Source organism: Podarcis cretensis (genome assembly GCF_951804945.1).
Source record: "Podarcis cretensis genome assembly, chromosome: 13".
NCBI classification, from domain to species: Eukaryota; Metazoa; Chordata; class Lepidosauria; order Squamata; family Lacertidae; genus Podarcis; species Podarcis cretensis.
Window position 1 is genome coordinate 12,552,680 of NC_137182.1, and position 6,000 is coordinate 12,558,679.

The following is a 6,000-nucleotide window of genomic DNA, read 5'->3' on the forward strand; positions in this document are numbered from 1 at the left end:
GTGTGTGCCCGCGCACGTTTGTGTGTGTGTCTCTGTGTGTCTTTCTCTCTGTGTGGTGCACCTGCTTGTGCCCACCTGTGCCTGGGTCTTCTTCCCTCTGCAAAAAGGGGAGCCACCACCAACATGGCCGTGGGGAGAAGAGACCTCCCCCCTCAGCCGCCTCCCCAGAGGAGGAAGAGGCCCCGCCCCCTTCTCCCCGCGTGTTGGGGGGAGAGCCCTTCACTTCAGGTGGGCGGGGGGGGGGAGGCACAGTCAGTGTCTCCAATAGACGGGAATGGGGACGAAGATTTTCCCGCGTTCGCCCCGCAAACGGGCTGACGAAGGGGCGCTTGGAATTAATGTGGGGGTGTCGGTCAACCCCCCCCCGCCCCACCCCAAGGGAGCCCCTCCCTCTCCCCCCCTCACCTTTCCTTTCCCCCGCTGCCTCCCTCCCTCACGTGCGCTCGCGCTCTCCTCCCTCCCAAAGCGCCGGCGGGCAGCGTCTCTCCCGTTTCCCTAGCAACCTCCACGGTTCCGGTTGGGAGGGGGGCGGGGAGGAGTGCGCGCGCACGCAGGCGCGCTCCATCCCGGCGTCAATACGTGAAAGCAGCACAGAGAGCTAGGAAAAACAAGAGAGCGGCGAGTCTGTCTGATAGGACTGCCGAGTTCACGTGGCATAAGCATGATTCTTATTCTTATTCAGGTCTCCCACGTGAAAACTGCCCTAAGTATACTGCTCTTACCATTATGACACGTACCTGGGAAGAAATCCTCGCTGAACTCTGTGGGACGATATTTCTAGTTTTATAGTTTTTGGCTTGGGTGTGATGGGGCAGCGGTGTGCCTGTCTGAAAACAATGTTTATTATTTGTTGGTCTGTGGTAAATTCATATACCGCCCTTCATCTGTGCACCATAAAGGTAAAGGGACCCCTGACCATTAAGTCCAGTCGTGGCCGACTCTGGGATTGCGGCGCTCATCTCGCTTTATTGGCCGAGGGAGCCGGCGTACAGTTTCTGGGTCATGTGGCCAGCATGACTAAGCCACTTCTGGTGAACCAGAGCAGCAGAGTTTACCTTCCCGCTGGAGCGGTACCTATTTATCTACTTGCACTGACGTGCTTTCGAACTGCTAGGTGGGCAGGAGCAGGGACCGAACAATGGGAGCTCACCCCGTCGCAAGGATTCAAACTGCCAACCTTCTGATCGGCAAGTCGTTTAACCCACAGTTCCACCTGCATCCCTTCTGTGCACCATAAAGGTAAAGGTAAAGGTACCCCTGCCCGTACGGGCCAGTCTTGACAGACTCTGGGGTTGTGCGCCCATCTCACTTAAGAGGCCAGGGGCCAGCGCTGTCCGGAGACACTTCCGGGTCACGTGGCCAGCGTGACATCGCTGCTCTGGCCAGAGCCAGAGCCGCACACGGAAACTCCGTTTACCTTCCCGCTGGTAAGCGGTCCCTATTTATCTACTTGCACCCGGAGGTGCTTTCGAACTGCTAGGTTGGCAGGCGCTGGGACCGAGCAGCGGGAGCGCACCCCGCCGCAGGGATTCGAACCGCCGACCTTTCGATCGGCAAGTCCTAGGCGCTGAGGCTTTAACCCACAGCGCCACCTGCGTCCCCTTCTGTGCACCATAGAGCAGTCTAAAGAATAAAAACACAAAAATACAGAAACAAACAGTAACTCCGGAATCCACCACAGAGAGAGAGAGCTTAAAAGGCCATAGATTGTGTAATTAGCCAAAGGGCTTGGGAGAAGAGGGATGTTTTCGCCCAGCACTTAAAGATATGTAATCAAGGCACCAGGTGAGCATCCCTGGGAAGAGCACCCCACAAGCAGGGAGCCATTACAGAAAAGGCCCTGCTCTTGTGTTGCCACCCTCTGACTCTCTCCCGGAGGGGGCACGGTGTCTCGGTGTCTTCATTATGTAAACTACTAATCTGTCAACATAATATTATATTATACCTTGTAATTGTCGTTCACATCTGTCGGTCTTGAGAGACAGTGGGAGCGAGTGCGCCATCGGGGGTGAAGTGAAACCATTGGAGAGTTACAGCCCCTGTAAGGGAGAGACATGTTTTCTTGCAGCTGGGGCAGAGGAAGGCGTCCGGTTGCGCTGATGCAGGTGTAATGTGGCGTTTCTCTCTTGGTGTTCCTCCCAGTTGTCATGTCTCCTCAGTTCACTGCTGTGAGTACACAACCTGATAGTTTCCAGGCAATGCAGTGGTCATCTGCAAGGGATTTCCACACAGCAGGGTTGATGTTGCCAGCCTTCATGTCATGTTTATAGAAAACTTTGTAATGCAGTGTCCATATATTATATATACCCTGTTGGCATTGTTGCAGGAATGACATAATCCTGGGCATCCTGGTAGATGGGTGCTAGACGAATAATCGTCACCTGTTGATAGCGGATCATTCAAAATTAGGTAGCACTCCTATCCTAGACAAATAAGTGTGATTGTTTGGCCAAGAGCACCAGGAACTTGTAAATATTACTACAGTATTGTCTTACTTGATGGGTGTAAAGTGGAGCTCAGGGAAGGGTAGGGAGCAAGCCCTTGTACTCAGGTTACTGCCACATAGCCCTCCCCTTGTGTGATGTAACTATGATGTAGTTGTGATGTCGGTTTATGGGTGTTACTGGTAATTTTGGAAACTGATAGAAGTTTGAACCCTCCTTTGTTCTGGATTTCCTCCTGCTTCTCCCATGTGGTGGGTGGAAGTGCTGTTGCAGCAGTCTTGTTGAATAAAGATCAAGCCTACTGGCTGCTGTTTTGCTCCTATATTATTGGCTAGCGTCTTTGTTTGTAATCCAAAGTGAGCCCAAGGATTTTCCTACAACAGCATCCCTCTGTCTAAAAATACAGTGGAGTACACCTCCAGGGGTGAAGTCGAACCATTGTGTTAGCAGTACCAAAGTGGCGTTCTTGGGCGCCAGCCTGGGCAGTACGTATGGAGGTCCGACAAGACCCCACTCTCGGCCTCACCAATGTGCAATACACATTTGGCACCAGCTTGGCTGAAGGAGTTGACAAAAGGTGAAATATACTCGGAGTCGAGAGTGTATTTCATGCTCTTTATTCAGCTCATAGTGGTGAGGAGGAATGAATGTTCCCCCAAAGTATCTGCTTTATATACATTATTTACACAATGGGTTGCCCGTGATTGGCTAATTCCGGGATTCTCCTGTAGGCCAATCAGGTTGTGTATTCACTTCCATCTGGAGCTGGATTGGGTGGCTCCTGCGGACCAATCATACTGCTGCATTGTTCTAGGACCAATCAGACTGCTGCATTCTGAATCCTATTGTTCTAGGACCAATCGGACTGCTGCATTTTGGATCCTATTCAACTCAGTACATAACAGAAGGAGACGTACAAGGCGCCATTGCAAGTGTCTTAGAGACTCCACTCTGGATTTGTGTAGCGTTTGCTCTTTAGCCTTTTTTTCCTGACAGAGATATCCCTCCAAGGCAGTGGAGGTTTAGGATATGAGTTTTGGGTGTTAGGGGAGATATAACACCTCTGAAGGGGGACACATCACGCTCCTTTTGCAGTAGTTTGTCCCCCTTGGTTCCCCACCCTGCACTCAGCTCTCACCTGCCAGCATATATATTTCAAAAAGTAAAAACCAGGACACCTTGAAAGTTATTGAGTTTTTTTGAAGAAATGCTGAAAACCCTGATTTTTCAATTTACTTCCCTAAGATCCAGGACAAAGCACTGGCTTTCAGAAATTTTCCCCGAAATTCAATTCCGCCTTTGAAATCCTGGTAATGAATGGCAGCCGTAGCATACAGCAGTAGCCAAACCCCCGAGAAGGGCTTTGACAAATGACTAATAAGTTGATAAATGTCCTTCAGATGACAAATAAGAATAAATAAAATAAATAAGTATTTAACGGTATTTTGTGTGTGTGTGTGTGTGTATTTGCTGCAAGTTGCATGAAGACCTTCAGCTGACAAGTGACTAATAACCTTAATAAGTAAATAAAATAAATAAAATCTTGATAGCATTTTTGTGCGTGCGTGTGTGTGTGTATTTGCTGCAAGTCGCACAGAGACTGAGAAAATGAGCAAGCAATAAGTTTAATTAATAAGTAACTAAAACAAAATATTTGATCCTGCTTCTGTTTTCATCCTGGGCGCTCACGGTGCTCCCCAAAATCCATTGCTTTCTATGGGCCCAGAAGCGCGGCGGGGTAGGATAGCCTGCTGAATATTGTCTTTTTTTTTTTAAACTCTCCGTTTCGTATTACTCTACATTTTTCTATCTCTGTGGCAGGATGCGCCGGGGGGCGGGGCTTACTCCGGAGGGCGGGGCCTCGGGAGCTGCGCGCGGTGCGTCAGGTAGGAGCGATGAGCCAATCAGAGAGCTGGGCGGAGACAGCGCCGCGGGGGCGGGGGGAAGAGGAGCGAGCGAGCTGGAAGTGAAGAGGAGAATCTTGGACGGGGAGCATCGTATTTTGATTGCTGCTCGAAGGCTTGCAGCGCAGACGTTTGCGCAAGTCAGCCGTCGTCATCATCTCTACGCAGCCAGGGGCCGATGTGCAGCTCAAGTGCAGAAAGACAGAATGCAGAACGAATTCATATATCTCACCTGGGATTATTAGGTGGGAAGGATGGGATGAGAAACGAAACTTCCAAAGAACCCCTTTTCTGCTACGCATAGCCAACCCCCAACCCCCCGCTGAGTAACACTTTAAAATAAATTTGCAAATGTGTGCTAAAATCAAAGAAGACAGCAAAATAAATAAATATTTATTTCCTCAGGGTACCCATTGATCAACAACCCAAGCAATTCATTCCAAAACGTATTAGATAGACATTTAGGCGGGTGGCGCTGTGGGTTAAACCACAGAGCCTAGGACTTGCCGATTAGAAGGTCGGCGGTTCGAATCCCCGTAACGGGGTGAGCTCCCGTTGCTCGGTCCCTGCTCCTGCCAACCTAGCAGTTTGAAAGCACGAAGTGCAAGTAGATAAATAGGCGGGAAGGTAAACAGTGTTTCCGTGTGCTGCTCTGGTTCACCAGAAGCGGCTTAGTCATGCTGGCCACATGACCCGGAAGCTGTACGCCGGCGAGATGAGCGCCGCAACCCCAGAGTGAGCCACGACTGGACCTAATGGTCATGGGTAAGGTTAAGGTAAACTGCTAGGTTGGCAGGAGCAAGGACCGGGAGCTCACCCTGTCGCAGGGATTCGAACGGTCGACCTGCTGATCGGCAAGCCCTAGGCTCTGTGGTTAAACAACCTTAAAATATCAATGAATTCCCTTCTTCTCTTTCCATGGTTTATTTTGCATATCATAAATCCCTGCATATTTTCCATAAGCTAAACCAGTGTTTCATTATTAGATCCATCAAAACTTACACTGCTGAATTTATCTTAATGCTGCCAACATTTTCAAGTGTACGTAATCCCCCCCCCATATATTCCATAAACATTTCCCAATCTTCTCTAAACTTATGTTCTTCTTCTTCTCTTCTTCTATATTACATTGTTTATAAAAAAAACCCACCCTCAACAACTTTGGCTCCCCCCACAACAAAAATCCTGGCTACGCCCATGTCGCCACCTCCCCCCACCAACAACGTTAATTGGGTTTGAGAGATAATTGTTATATCGCAGCTACATTTTCTAAATAACAGAAACTAATGTACAAATGCAGAAAGTCAGTATTGAGATGTCTTTGTGATACAGGTGAGTAGAATCATACCTGGATGTTTAAAGTGTCCTATTTTAAATAAAAGCACACATTCTACTCGTGTAAAAACACCAGGCAGGCCCCACAAATGACCCTGAGATGGATTTTAAATAAAAGGACACATTCTACTTGTAAAAACATGCTGATTCCCAGACCGTCCGCAGGCCGGATTTAGAAAGCGATTGGGCCAGATCCAGCCCCCGGGCCTTAGTTTGCCTACCCATGGATTAGTTGGTAGTTGTTGCTCTGGGCTGTTTTTGTGCAACCCTGTTTATTGCTGGAACAGGTAGCAGAACGTGGAACCTGTGCAGATTTC

At 49.2% G+C, this 6,000-nt stretch overlaps 1 protein-coding gene across 4 annotated transcripts in view; it reads right to left on the reverse strand.

The window, feature by feature from the left end:
• Positions 1-531, reverse strand: part of MARCHF10 (membrane associated ring-CH-type finger 10) — a 42,408-nt gene extending 41,877 nt beyond the window's left edge. For 2 of the 4 annotated variants that reach the window (XM_079949464.1, XM_079949467.1), the window contains exon 1: positions 406-531. The gene's annotated coding sequence lies outside the window, so the exon portion shown is untranslated. Of the gene's footprint in view, positions 1-75; positions 167-405 lie in introns of those variants that run through there. The other 2 variants (XM_079949466.1, XM_079949469.1) reach the window with 1 other exon arrangement.
• Positions 532-6,000: the final 5,469 nt, after the last annotated feature.